The sequence below is a fragment of the Balaenoptera musculus genome, chromosome Y (assembly GCF_009873245.2).
Source record: "Balaenoptera musculus isolate JJ_BM4_2016_0621 chromosome Y, mBalMus1.pri.v3, whole genome shotgun sequence".
In the NCBI taxonomy this organism is placed as follows: domain Eukaryota; kingdom Metazoa; phylum Chordata; class Mammalia; order Artiodactyla; family Balaenopteridae; genus Balaenoptera; species Balaenoptera musculus.
The window spans coordinates 635,872-659,612 of record NC_045807.1 but is presented as its reverse complement, the minus strand read 5'-3'; the positions used below and the strand labels follow the sequence as shown (position 1 = coordinate 659,612).

The 23,741-nt window shown below is 36.3% G+C and overlaps 1 protein-coding gene across 5 annotated transcripts in view; it reads left to right on the top strand.

Moving 5' to 3' along the window:
• LOC118889453 (zinc finger X-chromosomal protein-like) overlaps positions 1-23,741 on the top strand; it is a 63,477-nt gene that overhangs the window by 5,696 nt on the left and 34,040 nt on the right. For 2 of the 5 annotated variants that reach the window (XM_036841214.1, XM_036841215.1), the window contains exon 3: positions 12,223-12,373. The exons of the other annotated variants lie outside the window; for them this stretch is intronic. The gene's annotated coding sequence lies outside the window, so the exon portion shown is untranslated. The remainder of the gene's footprint in view (positions 1-12,222; positions 12,374-23,741) is intronic. 5 annotated transcript variants of the gene reach the window in all.

Sequence of the window (23,741 nt, the reverse complement as noted above, 5' to 3'; positions counted from 1 at the left end):
TAGATCCTGTTACACAGCTTAGTGATCCGACTTACCTATACATTTCAACGGGATCATCCCAGTAAGTCTGGTTACGATATGTGGCCATACAAAGATATTGCACAGTTATTGGCTCTGTTCCCCACCGTGTATATTCATACCCATGATTCATTTATTTTGCAACCGGAAGTTTGTATATCTTAATCTCCGTTACCTATTTCTTTCCTCTTATCACCTGTCTCTCCTCTGACAACCACCTGTTTGTTCTCTGTATCTATCCCTCTGTTTCTGTTTTGTTATGTTCATTTGTTTTTTTAGATTCCACATGTAAGTGAAATCATACAGTATTCGTCTTTCTTTGACTAATTTTACTTAGTCTAATATCCTCTAGGTTCATGCATGTTGTCACAAATGGCAATATTTCATTCTTTTTTATGGCTAACATTCCACATCTTTATTCATCTGCATGGTGCAGTTAGGTTGCTTTCATACCTTGGCGATTGTAAACAGTCCTGTAGTAATGAACATTGGGGTGCATGTATTTTCTCTAATTATTGTTTTTATTTTGATAAATACCTAGGAGTGTAATTGCTGGATTATATGGTAGTTCTATTTTTAATTTTTTGAGGAATCCTCATACTGTTTTTCATAGTGGCTGCACCAATTTACATTCCCACCAACAGTGCATAAGGGTTCCCTTTTCTCCACACCCTTGCCAATACTTGTGATTTGCTGTCTTTTGGATACTAGTCATTCTGACAGGTGTGATGTGATGTGATCCCTCATTGTGGTTTTGATTTGCATTTCCTTAATAATTAGTGATGTTGAACATCTTTTCATGTGTCTGTTGGCCATCTGTATGTGTTTTTTGGAAAAATGTCTATCAGATTCTCTGCCTGTTTTTAATTGGGTAGTTTGTGGGGTTTTGTTTTCTTTTGTTTGTTTGATGTTGTGTGACTTCTTTTTACATTTGGATATTAACGCTTTATTGGATATATCCTTTGCAAATATCTTCTCCCATTCAATTGGGGGCCTTTTCGTTTTGTTGATATTTTCCTTCCCTGTGCAAAAGCTTTTTAGTTTGAAGTAGTCCCACATCTGTTTATTTTTATTTCCCTTGTGAGAAATAAAATTTCTCTTTTTTACGTGTGTAAAAAAAATACTACTAATACTAATGTCAGAGGGTTTGCTGCCTGTGTTTTCTTCTAGAATTTTCATGGTTTCAGGTCTTACATTTAAGTCTTTAATACGTATTGAGTTTATTTTTGTGCATGGTGCAAGAGAGTAGTCCAGTTTGATTCTTTTGCATGTAGCTATCCACTTTTCTCAACAGCTTTATTAAAGAGGCTCTCTTTTCCACATTGTATTATTTTTGCATCCCTTGTTACAGGTTAATTACATGCAAATATGGGCAGTTCCTTTGTACATAACTTGTTTTTAATATTATGTCTTTGTCTTTAACTTTTACCATTTTAATTACACCGTATCTTGATGTGTTCTTTGGGTTAATCCTGTATGGGACTCTCTGTGCTTCCTGGACTTGGATGTCTGTGTCCCATTTTAGGGAAGTTTTTGGCTATTATGTCTTCAGATATTATCTCTGCCTCTTTTCTTAATATCTTTTCCTTCTGGGACTCCTGTAATGTGAATATCAGTACACTTGAAGTTGTCCCAGAGGTCTGTTAAACGATCCTCATTTCTATTCATTCTTTTTCTGTTTTCTGTTCAGCCTCAGCAGTTTCCACTAGTCTGTCTAGTCACTGATATGTTCTTCTGTATCATCTGATCTAGTGTTGATTCTTTTTAGTGTGTTTTTCATTTCAGTTATTGTATTATTCCCCTCTATTTGGTTGTTTTTTATCTTCTAACTCTGTTAAAAACTTCTAACTTCTCACTCTGTGCATCCATTCTCCTCCCAAATTCTTTGACTATCTTTATGATCATTGCCTTTAACTCTTTATTGAGTAGATTGCCTATCTCTACTTCATTTAGTTCCTCTGAGGTTTTATTTCTGTACATAGGGTAGCTGGCTGTGGAGTATTAGTGGGTCTTGGGGCTAGTGCTGGCCCACTAGTGGGCAGAGCTGAGTGCTGGGGTCTCTAACTGCAGGGCTGAAGGTGTCCTGGAGTTGGTGTTAGCCAGCTGGTGGGCAGGGCCTGGTTCCGATGGCCAGATGTGAAGTCCCATGAGGTTCCCAGGCTGGGTGGTCCCGTGCTAGTGCCAGTGCACTTGTGTGTGTGGTTGATTCCCAGGGCAGCTATGGGCTGAAGGACTTTAAGTTTAGCTGGCCTCCTGGTGGGTGGGGCTGGGTCCCTTCCTGGCTAGTTGCTTGGCCTGGACTTCCTGGTACTGGTGCTGACAGACTGGTGGCTGGACCAGGTCGCAGTGCTAATAAGCTAGAGGGAGGGTTCCAGAGTGGTGCTTGCCAGCACCAGTGTCCACATGGTAGAACAAGGCTCCCCAGAATGGCTGCCTCCAGTGACTGTGTCCCCAGGGTGAGCTCCATTTGCCCCTTCTTTTCCAGGAGACTCTCCAAGATCAGATATCAGCATATGGATCTAACCTGGGTGTCTTTCAAATTACAGCTTCTGTATGTGCCCTTTAAGAATGGAGTCTATTTCCCGCATTCTTCTGGGTCTCCTCAGAGTAAGCCCCACTGGCTTTCAAAGTCAGACATACTGGGAACTTGTCCTCCCAGTGCAAGACCCCCAGGCTGTGGAGCCTACTGTGGTGCTCCAATTCTTTACTCCTTGGGAAGAATCTCTACAATTATGATTATCCTCCCATTTGTGGGTCACCTACCCAGGGATATGCATAGGCCTTGACTGTACTGTATATCCACCCCTTCTGTCTGTCTCTTTGTGGTTCCTTCTTTGTATCTTTAGTTGTGGAAGATCTTTTCTACTAGTCTTCTGGTTTTTCTCAACAATACTTGTTCTGTAGATATAATTTTGTTGTGTCTGTGAGAGGAGGTGAGCTCAGGGTCTTCCAATTCCTCCATCTTGGCCACTTTCCATTAACACATTTTTCTTATTCATTTTTAGGTGTTACTTTTATGTTCTGTGTAAAAGTGATTTTCACTGTAAATACCTTCTCAGTCTGTGACTTGTCTTTAATCTTTGTTTCTGCCATATTTTGTTGAGTGGAACTTCATGTGAGATAATTTTTTTTTAATCTTCAAGAATGGCTTGTGTTTTTTGTATCTTTGACAAATTCTTCCCTTATCACAAACTCTTACAGTTTGCTTTTTTATATATAGATGATTAGTCTGTCTGGAATTTTTTTTTCTGTATTTTTTGATGTAGGATTCTAATTCTGTTTTTTACATGTAGATTTATTGGCAGGTTTAGCCTTTCTCACTGATTTGTAATTCAGTTTATGAGGTATATTGAATTCCTATACAAGGATATTGAAAGTTTTCCTATTTTGGTTCCATTGGTCTGTTGCATATCTGTATACCCTGTTTTTAAAACTGTGATTATAATAAAATCTTAGTAAGTATTCTCTTATTCTTTGGAGAATTGTTTTAGTCATCTTTTTCCTTTAACTTTTTTTAGACTGTTTATTTCAATTGGAAAAATTATTAGATTTTTGTATTTGCATCAAGTTTATACAGTATATGGACATATATATGCCTTTGATGAACATGGTTTGTCTGTTTATTTATATAGGCTTTTTAAAGTCCTTTTATAACATTTTCTCCATCATCGTTATCATCTTTGCCATTGTCATCAAACACTTATTGTGTGCCAGCACTGTTTTTCAGACAGTACTAATATAATAACTTTTTAAATCTTCCTGCGATAATTACACATTTCATTTATTTATTTTTTTTGGCTGTGCTGCATGACTAGTGGGATCTTAGTTTCCCAACCAGGAATTGAACGCTGACCCTTGGCAGTGAGAGCTCTGAGCCCTAACCACTGGACAACCAGGGAATTCCCAATACGCATTTTCTTGTATCCTAAGTTTGCTATGAAACTTCTAAACCCCAGGGATTGAAACCCATAATCTTTGTGGAGTTAGAATTTTAATTTTACCATCTGGCTCCAGAGTCTACACCTATACCATACTATATGTTGCTTTTCATGGATGCATTGTTAACTGTATCCTGTCATGTTGTGTAACTTTTGTGGCCATAGTGAATAGCAGTTATTTAAAAGTAACAATTTCAGGTTATAATTTATAACAGACTCTGTTGACATGCAGAAATCGATTATGCAAACTTGCATTATTAAATGCATGACCATATTGCATATATTCTGAGGTGCACTTTCCCCCTTATAGGTCAATATCTCTGAAATTGAAATGTATTTATCACAGCCTGCAATATTCAGGAACTACTCATTTTGTATCCCTCCACATGAGTTACCGTAATTATTGGTTACTACATACATTGCTAATACTTGTCAGACAGTATTCCTGAAAGTAAAATAAATTGCTCTTGAAAGAGTTGAAAGAAATTAAACAGCAGTCAGAGCCTGGGTTGTTTGATTCATAGTTCAGTTGTAGGATACGTGGTCATACATTGAGAGCCTTTTTAACGCAAAATTTCCAACTTTGAACAGAAGCTGCTTAACTTAACTTTAGCAAAAATTAAATAATGACTTTAGTCAAAAAATAAAGTGCTGGCATCAAAGTTTGAGAAGTAAGTGTCATTGACTTGAAAGAAGATTCTACAGTTGATAATTAAGGGGTACTTCATCAACACCTTGTTGTTGGGAGAAAACTATAGTTAGACATGGACATTGAACAGCTTTGAGCAGGAAAGTGAGCCACAGTAGCACCCTGAATGTGATGTGAAGAAGTTTTAATATTCTAAATGCATTTCTTTTGGTTATTTTTCACACACATGCCAACTCCAATCTGTATTTTACAGTTCTAAATGATGACAAATTATATCATTTTACTGAGCATTAATTTTTCTTAGTGGTATGTAAAATAATGGTTCATTTAATAATTAAGAGCATCTTCAGAGTCCATGAAGTCCAGTAGTGATACTAGGTAGTGGTCTTTTTGCATTTTCTTTGTAATTGTGTTTTCTGTTACTAATGATGTTAGATTCATTTTTTAATGGTCTAGGTACTTGAAAGAGTGTTTCTAGTGTTTTTTTCTTTAAATACTGATACTGCAGTGTTCTCTTGGGTAAATATTCTTTAAATTCTCTTCCTTTAGAGTTTAAAAGTTTTTATCATAAAGAGGAGTTGAATTTGGGAGATGCTTTGGCCTGCATCTGTTGTTTTTTTTTTTCCTTTAATCCATTAATGTGCTGAATTTTATTAATGGATTTCCTAACTTTAAATTATCTTTGAATTTTCTGTATAGTTGGTATTTACATTTCCATATCATTGTGCTGTAATTTGTCCCTTATTTCTCAAGATATTTTTAAACACTAGCTTACAAACTAATTCTTTCTACTTATGTTCTTCCAGTTATTCAACTTAGATGTTAAATATTGCTTAACATGATTTCAGGTAATGAACGTTAATCATTATGTTTACCTTCTTTTTAAACTTCCATTTGAAGATAGGGTTTGCTGACTAGAAAAAAAAAAAAAGGAAGTTTAAAATTCACTGTGCCAGGTAATAAAAAGATTAGCTTGAGGGATGGATAAGGGGGGAAAAAAAAAGATGGTTAGGACTTTACTTAAGATAGAGAGAATGAAAGTTAACTTTACAATATTAGAGGAAAACTAGGTAGATTTAAAAGGATAACAGTGAGAGGTTTTTTAAAAATGTAATTTAAAAAATATTAATTAAATTTTTTTTTTGAGAATTTTTATATGGAAGGCTAGACTATGGAAAACCAAAATAAGTTTTTTGTTGTTGTTTTTTGGCCACCCTTTGTGGCATGTGGGATCTTAATTCCCCAACCAGGCATCGAACCTGTGCCCCTTGCAGTGGAAGCATGGAGAGTCTTAACCATTGGACCACCAGGAAAGTCCCTCGAATGAAGAATTTTTAATAGTGATGAAACAGATTGATATTTTATCTCTGTGAATGAAATTTAAAAATTGAAATTATATTTGTTTCATCTTTTAAAAACTAGATTTAGTTCTAATTTTAACAGTGCACTAATTCTCCAAATGAAGAGAATAAAGAGGTGGATTGTATTTTGGCATGATTTTCTGACATAATTGTGAGCTAGCATTATATGGTATTTTCACTTCATACTGGAATTGCAATATGAGAATTGTATGTCAGTTTTCTAAGACCTTTGCTAGGCTTATTCTTGTGGATATTTTTCTTTCTCTAGCTGTTAAATTAAAATCTATAGGAAGACTAAGTCAGTGGCCATGACTGTGACTGATCATTTCTTCTTCATTTTCACCAACTTTTTTACGTCTTTTGTGCTTTACGTTTTCACTTTAAAATATAATTACTTTGTGTTTACTTTGTATTATCATTATGTTTAAAGAATTGATCAGTCATACTAATTAACAAAGATAATGTGTTTTAAGTGGAAAGCAGAGTTTACAGTTTATGTGGAAGAAATGTTTTGAGTTCATTAGTTGAGCGAACTCCAAGCAGTTTTCTTGTTCACCCGTATTGTTAAACTATTATATATTTTTAAACATGTGCAATATAGTAATTTTAATGAACAGCATTTAAAAAAATTATATATAAACAACAGTTCTGTGGGGTGTGCACATATCACTTCAGTGACCAGTGGCACATTAAATACATTCATTCTTAAGACTTTTGCTTTTTCCTACAACCATTAGATCTGCTGAGATTCAGGTAATGAACATTCAAACAACTTAAATAGGCTTCAGAAGATACTGTGAAATAATTGAAAGTAGAGAATAAGAGTCTTAAAAGGATTAAAAAAGTAAAATATTTAACATGTTTATGAGAAATGAATAAAGTCCCTTTGTGTTCTTGAGCACATTTCTTAGCTTTCAAAGCTTCAATGACATTTATTGGAAAATGGGGCTGGTAATATCTACCGCTAGTTCAGGTAAAGATAAAATGAGATAATTTATGCAAAGACCTTAGTACAGTTTTTGAGATCTAGCAAATTATCTACAGATGACAGCTTTTTTAAGGATGGAAACAGAATAGATTAAAATAAGCATGAATACAAATTAAAAGGTGTGAATACTGGGCTTTCCTGACTTTGTTAGCTAACAAAGTGGAAATAATGGTGGACTAACATCTAGTACTTTAATAAAACAATCTAAGACCTTTTTCACAAACATATTAAATTTAAGGATTGATAAATTAAAGAAGAGTAATAGATTAGAAAAAGTTAATATTTTAAGGATGTCAGTTCTTCCCAAATTGATCAGTATAAATTAACAGAATCCCAGTCAATCCCAGTGGTGTTAAAAAAGAGAAGTTTAAATATGTGGCAATAAGGACGAATACACCACACACATAGACTGATAGGTCTTTAAAAAGTCAGTGAGATAAAACTCAACTGAGAGATGTATAAAACTCATAAGCAACATATTAACAAAAAAACCCAAATGCTCATTTTTCAGTAAAATTACAGATTTTAAAAATATTAATTTCCAGTGTTCATTGGGTTTTAGGGAAGTAGGTACGTTTACATTACTGGTAAAAGCATATACATTGTTAGGAGCGTTTTGTGGAGAGCATCTTAACAATATCTGTCGGGGGTTTTTTTGTTTTGTTTTTTGTTTTTGCTGCGCCATGTGGCTTGTGGGATCTTAGTTCCCTGACGAGGGATCAAACCTGGCCCCGGCAGTGAAAGCTCCAAATCCTAACCACCGGACTGTGAGGATATTCCCTTAAATTTTTACATGTACAAAACAGTCTGACTCACGTGACCTTCTTTGCAGTTTTCCTATAGAATATCCACCAAAATGTAAACGACAACAGCAAAAAACAAAATGTGCTGTCTGTCGCAGTGTTGCATACTAAAGTACTGAGATAGATGCAAGCAGTATTCATGTCTCATTTTGAACTTGGCTAAATTAAGTAAGAGCATACTCATAACCAACTGAATCTGCTTAAAGGGCAAATTATAGAATTTACCATACTTTTAAAAAATCTAGAAGGAAATGGAGAGCATCTCTTAATAATTCTTACCTGCTGAGGAAAAGTAGCCCTCTTGAGGAACATTAATCATAATGGTGGTAAGATGTAGAGGTAGTTTATTTAAAATTCATTATTACCTTATCTGATATTGATTGTGTTGGCCTCAACTATTAAACACATTCACTCATGGGACTAACCATTACCCTGACTTTTTAAATGACATTATGAGTAACACAGAAGCCTCACTCCTGTCCCCTTCCCAGTCAATTATTCCTCCCTTGGCAAGAAAGAACCACCATTCTGACTTCTGTTACCATTGATTTGGTTTGTATTTTTGTGTGTCGGACTTTCCAGAGCAACATTATGCCTGGAAAAGTTATCCATGAAATTGCATATAGCAGTTATTTCATTCTTATTTTGTATAATAATGAGTTGTATAAATATTCCATCATTATCCATTCTGATATTGATTAACATCTGGATTCTTTATGTTGGCAGTTTCAAAGAGTACTGTTGGAGAATGTACATTTATTGGATTGGCCAAAAAGATCATTTGGGTTTTTCTGTAAAATGTTACAGAAAAATCGGCAGAAACTTTTTAGCCTACCCAGTACATGCTTTGGTGCTGGTAGTAAACATTCCGGTTAGATAAGTATGTAAGAGTAATTTGCTAGGATTTTAATTGAATACAGAGGTTAATTTAGGGGAAATTGACATTACAGATGCAATGTTTTCAAGAGCAAGAGAATTCTCCATTTGTCTTTTAAGAAGAATCTCACTAGAGTTTTCAATTAATATAGCCAATCATGTATTTAATTAAGTGGTAAAAAATCTGTTGTCTTTAATAGTACTAATTTTGTACTATTTTGCTTTTCTGAACTGGTTATTTTGATAGTATTTCTGTTGGTTTTTTGGATTTCTTGGATATATAAGGTATAAATCAGAAATTTGACTATAATCATGCATTTACTTATCTTACCTAACTGCATTGGTTAGCAATTTCCAGTATTAATAATACAGTATGATAAAAGGCATCTTAATTTTCTGACCTTTGTGAGAATGTAGTGTTTCATCCCTAAGTTCAAGGTATGCAGTTCTACTTTAAAGTATTGCAAATATTATTCTGTATTATGTGAGCTGATTTTATTTGTGTTATAGAAACCCTTTGGTAGCAGATTAGACTGATTTTCAGATTCTGAAGTGCATAATTGTACACTTGTGCACACATTTTTATTGTGTTAAGACATACCTTTTTTTCCACTGGAGTGAATATTTTTAAGTAAAGAATCAATATTGAATATCAACTTTTTGACATCTTTAAGAGTATCATAGTTTTTTACCTGCAGCCCATTGATATGGACTAATTGGCTCCATCCTGATTTCTTACTTTGTCCAGGGATGTGTTTGTGTGTTTCTCTTTCAGATTATGGATCATATTCGCAAATACTTGAACTGGTGTCATAAGTAATAGAGTTTGGGAGTGGTTTGAATTATTTTATCAGGTTTTGGTTTTGGAGATTTGTTGACTTTGCCAAAGGAATTGTAAAATGATCTAAAATAATTCATAAAGCTTTAGAATTATTTGTTCTTGGAACTTGTGAAAAAATTCACCTGTGAAAGCATTTGGGTTTCAAGCTGTTTGAAATGTTAACATTAGACAAGTTATTATGTATTTATTTTTATGATTGCTTGAGTTTTCTATCTCCAGTTAATACTGGTAAATTTTTAAAAATTAATCATTTTTGGCTGTATTGGGTCTTTGTTGCTGCACACGGTCTTTCTCTAGTTGCGGTGAGCTGGGGCTACTCTTGGTTGTGATGCGTAGGCTTCTGTTGTGGTGGCTTCTCTTGTTGTGGAACACGGGCTCTAGGTGGGTGGGCTTCAGTAGTTGTGGTGCACAGGCTCAGTAGTTGTGGCTTGCAGGCTTGTGTCATCCAACTCGCAGGCAAGTTGCTCCATGACATGTGGCATCTTCCCGGACCAGGGCTCGAACCTGTGTGCCCTGTATTGGCAGGTGAATTCTTAACCACTGAACCTTAACCACAGGGAAGTCCCGAGAGGCTATTTTCATCTCCTAGGATCAGGAAATATGGGGCTGAGAGTGAATGATGATCATGGGAATAAGAGAAAGGAACAGATAATTGAGTAGTTGGGAGGGAAGGAATGGGCAAGATCAGATATCCCAACTGACAGGGAAGGAAGAAAAGGTCATAGTGATCATGTCTGGAGGAAGCTGGGTTTTATCCAAATGAAATATTCAGTAGATAGTCTGGTGGAAGAATTAGGTCCTAGCCTAGTGTGAGTATGTGGATTTGGGGAATTATCATTCTGCATATGGTAGTTGAAACCATAGGAATAAAGAGAAAGTAGAAGAAGACATGGCTGATTGCACAACCTTGGGCAAGACAGTAGAGGCTGAGGAGTGACACAGTAACCAGAACTTGGGAAAGTGGGAAGAAAACTAGGGTGTCACTTAAAGACTGAGAAACAAGAGAATTTCAAAACTGAGGGAATTCTCTCTCAAACGTTAATGGGGTAAATGAGAAAAAAGGTTATTCTTTAACCTACGGTTAATCCTACCATTCGTTGAAATATCATTGACATATAACATTATGTAAGTTTAAGGTGTACAGTGCAATGATTTGATGCCAGTATGCATTGTGAATTGGTTGTAAACATCTCTGCCTCATAACGTATTTACATTTTCTGTGTGTGATGAGAATATTAAGTTTTGACATCTTAGCTACTTTGAAGTATGTAATACAGTATTGATAACTGAAGTCATTATTTGGTATATTAGATCCCCAGAACTTATACCTGAAGTTTGTACTCTTAGACCAACATGTTCTCATTTCCCCAAACTCTCCTGCCCCTGATTCTACTCTTTATTTCATTGAATTTATAGATGGGCCTACCTGCTCTTACTGTATTTTGCTTATTGCACTTCACAGATACTGAGGTTTTTACAAAATGACGGTTTCTGGCAACGATGTGTCAAGTCTGTTGGAATCATTTTTCCAACAGCATTTTGTCACTTCGTGTCTCTGTGCCACATTTTGGTAGTTCTCTCAATATTTTAAACTTTTTTGTTATTATTACATTTGTTATGGTGACCTGATCTTTGATGTTACTATTGTAACTGTTTGGGGGCACCAGGAACTGTACCCATAGAAGACAGTGAACTTAATAAATGTTGTGTGTGTTTTGACTGCTTCAGCTCTGGGCCATTCCCCATTCTGTACCTTTTCTCAGGTCTCCCTATTCCCTGGGACCCAACAATATGTAATAAAAGTAGGCCTGCATGAAAAGATGCTCAACATTGCTAATTACTAGAGAAAGACAAATTAAAACTACAATGAAGTGTCACCTCACACCGGTCAGAATGACTGTTGTCAAAAAGTCTACAAACAATAAATGCTGAAGACGGTGTGGAGAAAAGGGAAGCGTTCTACATGGTTGGTGGGAATGTAAATTGGTGCAACCACTGTGAAGAACAGTATGGAGATTCCTTAAAAAACTACAAATAGAGTTACCATATGATCCAGCAGTCCCACTCCTAGGCGTATATCCAAAGGAAACTCTTAATTCCAAAAGATACATGCACCCCACTGTTCATAGGAGCACTGTTTACAGTAGTCAACACATGGAGGCAACCTAAATGTCCATCAACACATGAATGGATAAAGAAGATGCACTGTATATACACCAATGGAATATTATTCAGCCATAAAAAAGAATGAAATAATGCCATTTGCAGCAACATGGAGAGACCTATATACATCATCTTACTAAGTGAAGTCAGAGAAAAACAAATACTGTATGATACCACTTACGTGTGGAATCTAAAAAATAATACAAATGAGTTTATTTACAAACCAAAACAGACATAGAAAACAAACATGGTTACCAAATCGGGGGTGGGGAGTGGTAAATTAGGAGAAGGGGATTAACACATACATACCACTATATGTAAAATAGTTAAAAAGGATTTACTGTATAGCACAGTAAATTATATTCAATATCTTATAATAACATAATGGAAAAGAATATGATAAAGAATAGGTATACATATTCAGTTATGTATCCCGGAAAGTAACACAGAATTGTAAATCAACTGTAATTCAATTAAAAAAAAAAAAGGAAAGGAAAAAAAATTAGGCCGGTTAAAGTGGCCTTTAAGTATTCCAAGTGAGAAGAAGAGTCATTGATGAAGTGAACTTTATTGTTTTATTTAAAGAAATTGCCACAGCCCTTTCGCAACCACCACACTGATCAGTCAGCAGCTATCAAGATCAAAGTGCAAGACCCTCCATGAGCAAAGATTAGTACTAGCTGAAGCCTCAGATGATGGTTATTGTTTTTCAGCAATGAAGTATTTTTAAATTAAGGTATGTATTTTTTTAAAAGATATAATGCTGTTACATACTTAATAGACTACCGCACAGTGTAAATGTAACTTTTGTATGCAGTGGGAAGCCAAAAAATTCATGTGACTTCCTTTATTGTGGGGCTCAGGACCTGAACCCAAAATATCTCCATGGTATGCCTATAACACATTTTCTTTACCCATTCATCACTAAGGTTGTTTCTGTATCTGGGCTATTGCAAATAATATAGCAGTCTCTGCCTTATCTGAAGTTTCACTTTCTAGGGGTTTTAGTTACCCTGGTCAAATGTGGTTGGAAAATATTAAATGGAAAATTCTGGAAATGAACAACTCTTAAGTTTTAAATTGCATGCCATTCTGAGTACCGTGTTGAAATCTCTTGCCATCTGGCTCTTTCTCAGCTGGGACGTGAATTATACCTTTGATGCGTGTATCCTGCCCCTTAGTCATTTAGTAGCTTCCTCGGTTTTCAGATCTTCTGTCATGGTTTCACAGTGCTTGTTCTCAAGTAACATTTGTTTTACCTAATAATGACCCCAAAGCACAAGAGTAGTGATGCTGGCAATTCAGATGTGCCAAAGACAAGCATAAAGTGCTTACTTTAAGGGAAAAGGTAGCAATTTGGGAATGTGAAAAAGAAGCCATAAAATGCTTCAGAGGAGAAGGTGAAAGTTCTGGATATAATAAGGAAAGAAAAAAATTGCTTAGGTTGCTAAGATTTACATTAAGAATGAATATTCTATCCATGTATAAAATATCCTATCCAGGAAAAAAAAGTTCGTCGTGGTTTTACTGTCACACCTCAGACTGCAAAAGTTACAGCCACAATGCATAATAAACGCTTAAAAAGGTATTGAATTTGTACAATAAAATGTTTTGAGAGACCACATTCACGTAACTTTGTTTAAAATACATTGTAATCATTCTACTTTATTAATTCTTAACTGTTGTTAGCCTCTCACTGTGTCTGAAAGTTACACTGTATCATAGGTATGTACTTACAGGAAAAAACGTAGAATGTATACTTTTGTACTGTCTACAGTTTCAGGTATCCACTGGGGGCTTGAAACCTGTCCTGGTGGCTAAGGGTAACGACTGTTTTTTTTTTTAAAGAAATTCACGGTCTTTTATTTATTTATTTATTTATTTATGACTGTGTTGAGTCTTCGTTTCTGTGCGAGGGCTTTCTCTAGTTGCGGCAAGTGGGGACCACTCTTCATCTCAGTGCGCGGGCCTCTCACTGTCGTGGCCTCTCTTGTTGCAGAGCACAGGCTTCAGACGCGCAGGCTCAGTAATTGTGGCTCACGGGCCCAGTTGCTCCATGGCATGTGGGATCTTCCCAGACCAGGGCTCGAACCCGTGTCCCCTGCATTGGCAGGCAGATTCTCAACCACTGCGCCACCAGGGAAGCCCGTAACTACTGTTTTTTAGTGAATATGGCAATGCAGATATTTTTTGGACATAGTTATTTTATTTCCTTTGGATATATACCCAGAACAGGAATTGCTGGATCTTATGGTAGTTCAATTCTATTAAGTTTTTAAAATTTATATTACATTGCAGTATAGTTGATTTACAGTGTTGTCTTAGTTTCAGGTGTACAGCAAAGTGATTCAGTTATACATATATCTATTCTTTTCAGATTCTTTTCCCATTTAGGTTATTAAAGAATATTGAGTAGAGTTCTCTGTGCTATACAGTAGGTCTTATTGATTATCTGTTTTATATATAACAGTAGTGTGTGTATGTTAATCCCAAACTCCTAATTTATCCCTCACCCCACTTTTCCCCTTTTGTAATCATAAGTTTGTTTTCTAAGTCTGTGAGTCTTTTTCTCTTTTGTAAATAAGTTCATTTGTATCAATTTTTTTTAGCTTCTGCATGTAAATCAGTGGTCCCCAACCTTTTTGGTACCAGGGACCGGTTTTGTGGAAGACAGTTTTTCCACAGATGGTGGGAGGTGGGGGGTGGTTTTGGGATGATTCAACCACATTACATTTGTTGTGCACTTTATTTCTATTATTATTACATCATAATATATAATGAAATAATTATACCACTCACCATAATGCAGAATCACTGGGAGCCCTGAGCTTGTTTCACTTGCCACTCACTGATAAGGGTTTGATACGAGTCTGAAAGCAATTGATTTATTATGGTCTCTGTGCAGTCAAACCTCTCAGCTAATGATAAACTATATTTGCAGCCGCTCCTCAGTGCCTGCATCACTGCCTCAGCTCCACCTCAGATGATCAGGCATTAGAATCTCATAAGGAGCATGCAGCCTAGATCCCTCGCATGTGCAGTTCACAGTAGGGTTCACACTCCTATGATAATCTGATGCTGCCGCTGATCTGACAGGAGGTGGAGTTCAGGCGGTAATCTAAGCAGTGGGGGGGCGGCTGCAAATACAGATGGAGCTTTGCTCGCTCGCTTGCCACTCACTCACCTCTATGTGGACCGGTAATGGTCTGTTTCCTGGGGGTTGGGGATCCCTGATATAAGTGGTTTCATACGATATTTGTCTTTCTCTGACTTACTTCACTTAGTATGATGATTTCTAGGTCCATCCATGTTGCTGCAGATGACATTATTTCATTCTTTTTCATGGCTGAGTAATACTCCATTGTACATGTGTACCATATCTTTATCCATTCCTCTGTTGATGGACATTGAGGTTGCTTCCCTGTCTTGGTTATTGTAAATAGTGATGTAGTGAACATTGGGGTGCATCTACCTTTTTGAATTATGGTTTTCTCCGAATACATACCCAGAAGTGGAATTGCTGGATCATATGGTAGCTCTGTTTTTAATTTTTTAATTAATCTCCGTACAGTGGCTGTACCAATTTACATTCCCACCAACAGTGTAGGGGGGTTCCCTTTTCTCCACACACTCTCTAGTGATTTATTGTTGACTTTTTGATGATGGCCGTTCTCACTGGTGTGAAGCGATACTTCATTGTAGTTTTTTTTTTTCTTTTGAGAAACTTTATTATGTTGTTTGGTCCGTTGAATGGAAATTATTTTCTTTTTTTTTTAAATTAATTAATTTATTTATGGCTGTGTTGGGTCTTCGTTTCTGTGCGAGGGCTTTCTCTAGTTGTGGCAAACGGGGGCCAGTCTTCATCGCGGTGCGCGGGCCTCTCACTATCGTGGCCTCTTTTGTTGCGGAGCACAGGCTCCAGACGCGCAGGCTCAGTAATTGTGGCTCACGGGCCCAGTTGCTCTGCGGCATGTGGGATCTTCCCAGACCTGGGCTTGAACCCATGTCCCCTGCATTGGCAGGCAAATTCTCAACCACTGCGCCACCAGGGAAACCCCCTCATTGTAGTTTTGATTTGCATTTTTCTAATAACTAGTGATGTTGAGTATCTTTTTATGTGCTTCATGGTCATCTGTGTGTCTTCTTGGGAGAAATGTCTATTTAGATTTTTCTGCCCATTTTTTGATTGGGTTGTTTGTTGTTTTGATATTGAGCTCCATGAGTTGTTTGTATATTTTGGAGATTAATCCCTTGTAGATCACATCATTTATAAATATTTTCTCCCATTTTGTGGGTTGTCTTTTGATTTTGTTTATGGTTTCCTTTGCTGCGCATAGCTTTTAAGTTTAATTAGGTCCTAGTTTTTAATTTTTGTTATTATTCTCATTACTCTAGGAGGTGAAGCCAAAAAGATTGCTGCGATTTATGTCAGAGTGTTCTGCCTATATTTTCCACTAAGCATTTAGTGGTATGTAGTCTTACATTTAGGTATTTAATCCATTTTGAGTTTATTTTTGTGTATGGTGTTAGGGACTGTTCTAGTTTCATTCTTTTATTTATTTTCTTTCATTTCTTTTTCATTCAGTTTTCCTAGCACCACTTATAGAAGAGACTTTTTTCTCCATTGTATATTCTTGCCTCCTCTGTTGTAGATTAATTCACTATAGGTATATGGGTTTATTTCTGGGCTTTCTAGCCTGATCTGTTGATCTATATTTCTGTTTTTGTGCCAGTGCTATATTGTTTTGATGACTGTAGCTCTGTAGCAGTCTGAAGTCAGGGAACCTGACTGTTGGGGTGTTTTGTGTTTCCATACAAATTTAAAGTTTTTTTGTTCTAGTCCTGTGAGAAAATGCCATTGCTAATGTGATAGGAATTGCATTGAATCTTTGATTGCCTTGGGTAGTATAGTCATTTAGACAATATTGATTCTTCCAATCTGAGAACATGGTATATCTTTCCATCTGTTTGTGCCATCATTGATTTCTTTCATCAGTGTCATACAGTTTTTGGAGTACACGTCTTTTGCCTCCTTAGATAGGTTTGTTCCTAGGTATTTTATTCTTTTTCATGTGATGGTAAATGATATTGTTTCCTTCATTTCTTTCTGAACTTCCGTTGTTAATGTATAGAAAGGCAGGAGATTTTTTGTGTATTAATTGTGTACCTTGCAAATTTACCAAAGTCATTGATGAGCTCTAGTAGCATCTTCAGAATTTTTATGTATAGTATCGTGTCATCTGCAAACAGTGACAGTTTTACTACTACTTTTCCAGTTTGGATTTCTTTTATTTCTTTTTTTTTCTCTGATTGCTGTGGCTAGAACTTCCAAAACTATGTTGCATCACAGTGGTGAGAGTTGATACTATTGTCTTGTTCCTAGTCTTAGGGGAAATGCTTTCTGCTTTTCAGTTGAGTATGATGTTAGCTGTGGCTTTGTCATATAATGTCTTAAGTATTTTGAGGTATGTTCCTTCTGTGCCCACTTTCTAGAGAGTTTTTCTCATAAATAGATGTTGAATTTTGTCAAAAGGTTTTTTCCCGTATATGTTGAGATGACCACGTGGTTTTTATTCTTCAATTTGTTAATGTGGTGTGTCACACGGATTGACTTGCAGATATTGAAAAATCCTTGCATACCTGGGATAAATCCACTTGCTCATGATGTATCATCCTTTTAATGTATTGTTGGATTCAGTTTGCTAGTATTTTGTTGATGATTGTTGTGTCTATGTTCATCAGTGATACTGGCCTTTAGTTTTTTTTTTTTTTTCTTGGTATCTTTGTCTAGTTTTGGTATCAAGGTGATGGTGGCCTCATCGAATGAGCTTGGGAGTGTTCCTTCCTCTGCAATTTATGGGAATTTTTTCAGAAGGATAGGTGTTAAGTCTTCTTTAAATATTTTATAGAATTCACCTCTGAAACTATCTGGTCCTGGACTTTTCTCTGGACTTCTGTTTGTTGGTAGTTTTTTTTTTTTTTTTTAACATCTTTATTGGAGTATAATTGCTTTACAGTGGTGTGTTAGTTTCTGCTTTATAACAAAGTGAATCAGTTATACATATACATATATCCCCATATCTCTTCCCTCTTGCATCTCCCTCCCTCCCACCCTCCCTATCCCACCCCTCTAGGTGGTCACAAAGCACCGAGCTGATCTCCCTGTGCTATGCGGCTGCTTCCCTCTAGCTATCTGTTTTACATTTGGTAGTGTATCTATGTGCATGCCACTTTCTCACCCTGTCACATCTTACCCCTCCCCCTCCCCATATCCTCAAGTCCATTCTTTACTAGGTCTGTGTCTTTATTCACGTCTTGCCACTAGGTTCTTCATGACCTTTTTTTTTTTTTTTTCCCTTATATTCCGTATGTATGTGTTAGCATACTGTATTGGTTTTTCTCTTTCTGACTTACTTCACTCTGTATGACACATTCTAGGTCCATCCACCTCACTACAAATACCTCCATTTCGTTTCTTTTTATGGCTGAGTAATATTCCATTGTATGTATGTGCCACATCTTCTTTATCCATTCATCCGATGATGGACACTTAGGTTGCTTCCATGTCCTAGCTATTGTAAATAGAGCTGCAATGAACATTTTGGTACATGACTCTTTTTGAATTATGGTTTTCTCAGGGTATATGCCCAGTAGTGGGATTGCTGGGTCGTATGGTAGTTCTATTTGTAGTTTTTTAAGGAACCTCCATACTGTTCTCCATAGTGGCTGTATCAATTTACATTCCCACCAACAGTGCAAGAGTGTTCCCTTTTCTCCACACCCTCTCCAGCATTTATTGTTTCTAGATTTTTTGATGATAGCCATTCTAACCGGTGTGAAATGATACCTCATTGTAGTTTTGATTTGCATTTCTCTAATGATTAATGATGTTGAGCATTCTTTCATGCGTCTGTTGGCAATCTGTATATCTTCTTTGGAGAAATGTCTATTTAGTTCTTCTGCCCATTTTTGGATTGGGTTGTTTGTTTTTTTGTTATTGAGCTGCATGAGCTGCTTGTAAATCTTAGAGATTAATCCTTTGTCAGTTGCTTCATTTGCAAATATTTTCTCCCATTCTGAGGGTTGTCTTTTGGTCTTGTTTATGGTTTCCTTTGCTGTGCAAAAGCTTTTAAGTTTCATTAGGTCCCATTTGTTTATTTGTGTTTTTATTTCCATTTCTTTAGGAGTTGGGTCAAAAAGGATCTTGCTGTGATTTATGTCATAGAGTGTTCTGCCTATGTTTTCCTCTACAAGTCTGATAGTATCTGGCCTTACATTTAGGTCTTTAATCCATTTTGAGTTTATTTTTGTGTATGGTGTTAGGGAGTGTTCTAATTTAACACTTTTACATGCACCCGTCCAGTTTCCCCGGCACCGCTTATTGAAGAGGCTGTCTCTTCTCCACTGTATATGCTTGCCTCCTTTGTCAAAGATAAGGTGACCATATGTGCATGGGTTTATCCCTGGGCTTTCTATCCTGTTCCATTGATCTATATTTCTGTTTTTGTGCCAGTACCAAACTGTCTTGATTACCGTAGCTTTGTAATATAGTCTGAAGTCAGGGAGCCTGATTCCTCCAGCTCCATTTTTCGTTCTCAAGATTGCTTTCGCTATTCGGGGTCTTTTGTGTTTCCATACAAATTGTGAAATTTTTTATTCTAGTTCTGTGAAAAATGCCTGTGGTAGTTTGATAGGGATTGCATTGAATCTGTAGATTGCTTTGAGTAGTAGAGTCAATTTCACAATGTTGATTCTTCCTATCCAAGAAAATGGTATATCTCTCCATGGATTTGTATCATCTTTAATTTCTTCCATCAGTGTCTTATAATTTTCTGCATACAGGTCTTTTGTTTCCTTAGGTAGGTTTATTCCTAGATATTTTATTCTTTTTGTTGCAATGGTAAACAGGAGTGTTTTCTTAATTTCACTTTCAGATTTTTCATCATTAGTGTATAGGATTGCCAGCGATTTCTGTGCATTAATTTTGTATCCTGCTACTTTACTAAATTCATTGACTAGCTTTAGTAGTTTTCTAGTAGCCTCTTTAGGATTCTCTATGTATAGTATCATGTCATCTGCAAACAGTGACAGCTTTACTTCTTTTCTGATTTGGATTCCTTTTATTTCTTTTTCTTCTCTGATTGCTGTGGCTAACACTTCCAAAACTATGTTGAATAATAGTGGTGAGAGTGGGCAACCTTGTCTTGTTCCTGATCTTAGTGGAAATGGTTTCAGTTTTTCACCATTGAGGACTATGTTGGCTGTGGGTTTGTCATATATGGCCTTTATTATGTTGAGGAAAGTTCCCTCTATGCCTACTGTCTGCAGGGCTTTTATCATAAATGGGTGTTGAATTTTGTCGAAAGCTTTCTCTGCATCTATTGAGATGATCATATGGTTTTTCTCCTTCAATTTGTTAATATGATGTATCACGTTGATTGATTTGCGTATATTGAAGAATCCTTGAATTCCTGGGATAAACCCCACTTGATCATGGTGTATGATCCTTTTAATGTGCTGTTGGATTTTGTTTGCTAGTATTTTGTTGTGGATTTTTGCATCTATTTTCATCAGTGATATTGGCCTGTAGTTTTCTTTCTTTGTGACATCTTTGTCTGGTTTTGGTATCAGGGTGATTGTGGCCTCCTAGAATGAGATGGGGAGTGTTCCTCCCTCTGCAATATTTTGGCAGAGTTTGAGAAGGGGAGGTGTTAGCTCTTCTCTAAATGTTTGATAGAATTCGCCTGTGAAGCCATCTGGTCCTGGGCTTTTGTTTGTTGGAAGATTTTTAATCACAGTTTCGATTTCAGTGCTTGTGATTGGTCTGTTTATATTTTCTGTTTCTTCCTGGTTCAGTCTCGGCAGGTTGTGCATTTCTAACAATCTGTCCATTTTTCCAGGTTGTCCATTTTATTGGCATAGAGTTGCTTGTAGTAATCTCTCATGATCGTTTGTATTTCTGCAGTGTCAGTGGTTATTTCTCCTTTTTCATTTCTAATTCTATTGATTTGAGTCTTCTCCCTTTTTCTCTTGATGAGTCTGGCTAATGGTTTATCAATTTTGTTTATCTTCTCAAAGAACCAGCTTTTAGTTTCATTGATTTTTGCTATTGTTTCCTTCATTTCTTTTTCATTTATTTCTGATCTGATCTTTATGATTTCTTTTCTTCTGCCAACTTTGGGGTTTTTTTGTTCTTCTTTCTCTAATTGCTTTAGGTGCAAGGTTAGGTTGTTTATTCGAGATGTTTCCTGTTTCTCGATGTAGGCTTGTATTGCTATAAACTCTCCTCTTAAAACTGCTTTTGCTGCATCCCATAGGTTTTGGGTTGTCGTGGTTCCATTGTCATTTGTTTCTAGGTCTTTTTTGATTTCCCCTTTGATTTCTTCAGTGATCACTTCGTTATTAAGTAGTGTATTGTGTGACCTCCATGTGTTTGTATTTTTTACAGATCTTTTCCTGTAATTGATATCTAGTCTCATAGCGTTGTGGTCGGAAAAGATACTTGATACGATTTCAATTTTCTTAAATTTACCAAGGCTTGTTTTGTGACCCAAGATATGATCTATCCTGGAGAATGTTCCATGAGCACTTGAGAAAAATGTGTATTCTGTTGTATTTGGGTGGAATGTCCTATAAATATCAATTAAGTCCGTCTTGTTTAATGTATCATTTAAAGCTTGTGTTTCCTTACTTATTTTCACTTTGGAGATCTGTCTGTTGGTGAAAGTGGGGTGTTAAAGTCCCCTACTATGATTGTGTTGCTGTCGATTTCCGCTTTTATGGCTGTTAGTATTTGCCTTATGTATTGAGGTGCTCCTATGTTGGGTGCATAAATATTTACAATTGTTATACCTTCTTCTTGGATTGATCCCTTGATCATTATATAGTGTCCTTCTTTGTCTCTTGTAATAGTCTTTATTTTAAAGTCTATTTTGTCTGATATGAGAATTGCTACTCCAGCTTTCTTTTGATTTCCATTTGCATGGAATATCTGTTTCCATCCCCTCACTTTCAGTCTGTATGTGTCCCTAGGTCTGAAGTGGGTCTCTTGTAGACAGCATATATATGGGTCTTGTTTTTGTATCCATTCAACCAGTCTGTGTCTTTTGGTGGGAGCGTTTAATCCATTTACATTTAAGGTAATTATCAATATGTATGTTCCTATTCCCATTTTCTTAAATGTTTTGGGTTTGTTATTGCAGGTTTTTCCCTTCTCCTGTGTTTCTTGCCTAGAAAGTTCCTTTAGCATTTGTTGTAAAGCTGGTTTGTTTGTGCTGAACTCTCTCAGCTTTTGCTTGTCTGTAAAGGTTTTAATTTCTCCATCAAATCTGAATGAGATCCTTGCTGGGTAGAGTAATCTTGGTTGTAGGTTTTTCTCCTTCATCACTCTAAGTATATTCTGCGACTCCCTTCTGGCTTGCAGAGTTTCTGCTGAAAGATCAGCTGTTAATAACCTTATGGGGATTCCCTTGTGTGTTATTTGTTGTTTTTCCTTTGCTGCTTTTAATATGTTTTCTTTATATTTAATTTTTGATAGTTTAATTAATATGTGTCTTGGCGTGTTTCTCCTTGGATTTATCCTGTATGGGACTCTCTGTGCTTCCAGGACTTGATTAACTATTTCCTTTCCCATATTAGGGAAGTTTTCAACTATAATCTCTCCAAATATTTTCTCAGTCCCTTTCTTTTTCTCTTCTTCTTCTGGGACCCCTATAATTCGAATGTTGGTGCGTTTAATGTCCCAGAGGTCTCTGAGACTGTCCTCAATTCTTTTCATTCTTTTTCCTTTATTCTGCTCTGCAGTAGTTATTTCCACTGTTTTATCTTCGAGGTCACTTACCCCTTCTTCTGCCTCAGTTATTCTGCTATTGATCCCTTCTAGAGTATTTTTAATTTCATTTATTGTGTTTTTCATCATTGCTTGGTTCCTTTTTAGTTCTTCTACGTCCTTGTTAAATGTTTCTTGCATTTTGTCTATTCTATTTCCAAGATTTTGGATCATCTTTACTATCATTATTCTGAATTCTTTTTCAGACTGCCTGTTATTACCTCTTCATTTGTTAGGTCTGGTGTGTTTTGACCCTGCTCCTTCATCTGCTGTGTGTTTTTCTGTCTTCTCATTTTGCTTATCTTACTGGGTTTGGGGTCTCCTTTTCACAGCCTGCAGGTTCGTAGTTCCAGTTGTTTTTGGTATCTGTCCCCAGTGGCTAAGGTTGGTTTAGTGGGTTGTGTAGGCTTCCTGGTGGAGGGGATTAGTGCCTGTGTTCTGGTGGATGAGGCTGGATTTTGTCTTTCTGGTGGGCATGTCCACGTCTGGTGATGTGTTTTGGGGTGTCTGTGGCCTTATTATGATTTTAGGCAGCCTCTCTGCTAATGGATGGGGCTGTGTTCCTGTCTTGCTAGTTGTTTGGCATAGGGTGTCCAGCACTGTAGCTTGCTGGTTGTTGAGTGAAGCTGGGTCTTGATGTTGACATGGAGATCTCTGAGAAATTTTCGCCGTTTGGTATTATGTGGAGCTGGGAGGTCTCTTGTGGACCAGTGTCCTGAAGTTGGCTCTCCCATCTCAGAGGGACAGCCCTGATGCCTGGCTGGAGCACCAAGAGCCTTTCATCCACTTGGCTCAGATTAAAAGGGAGAAGAAATAGAAAGCAAGAGGGTAAAATAAAATAAAATAAAGCTATTACACTAAAAAATAAGAAAAAAATTATTAAGAAAGAATGTAATAAAAAATTTGTTTAAATTTTTTAAAATAAGTTTATTAACTTTTTATAATAAAAAATAAGAGAAAAATTAAGAAAAAATTTTTTAATTTTTTTCAAATATAAAAGAAAAAAATTAAAAGAAATTTTTAAAAATTTTTTTAAAATAAAAAAATAAGGAAAAAATTGTTAAGAAAAAATTTTTTAAGAAAAAGAATTTTTTTAAGTAAAAAAAAAAAAAGACGGACCAAACCCTAGGACAAATGGTGGAAGCAAAGCTATACAGGCAAATTCTCACCCAGAAACATAAACATATACACTCACAAAAAAAAGAAAAGGGGAAAAATTAATATATCCTGCTCCCGAAGTCCACCTCCTAAATTTGGGATGATTCGTTGTCTATTC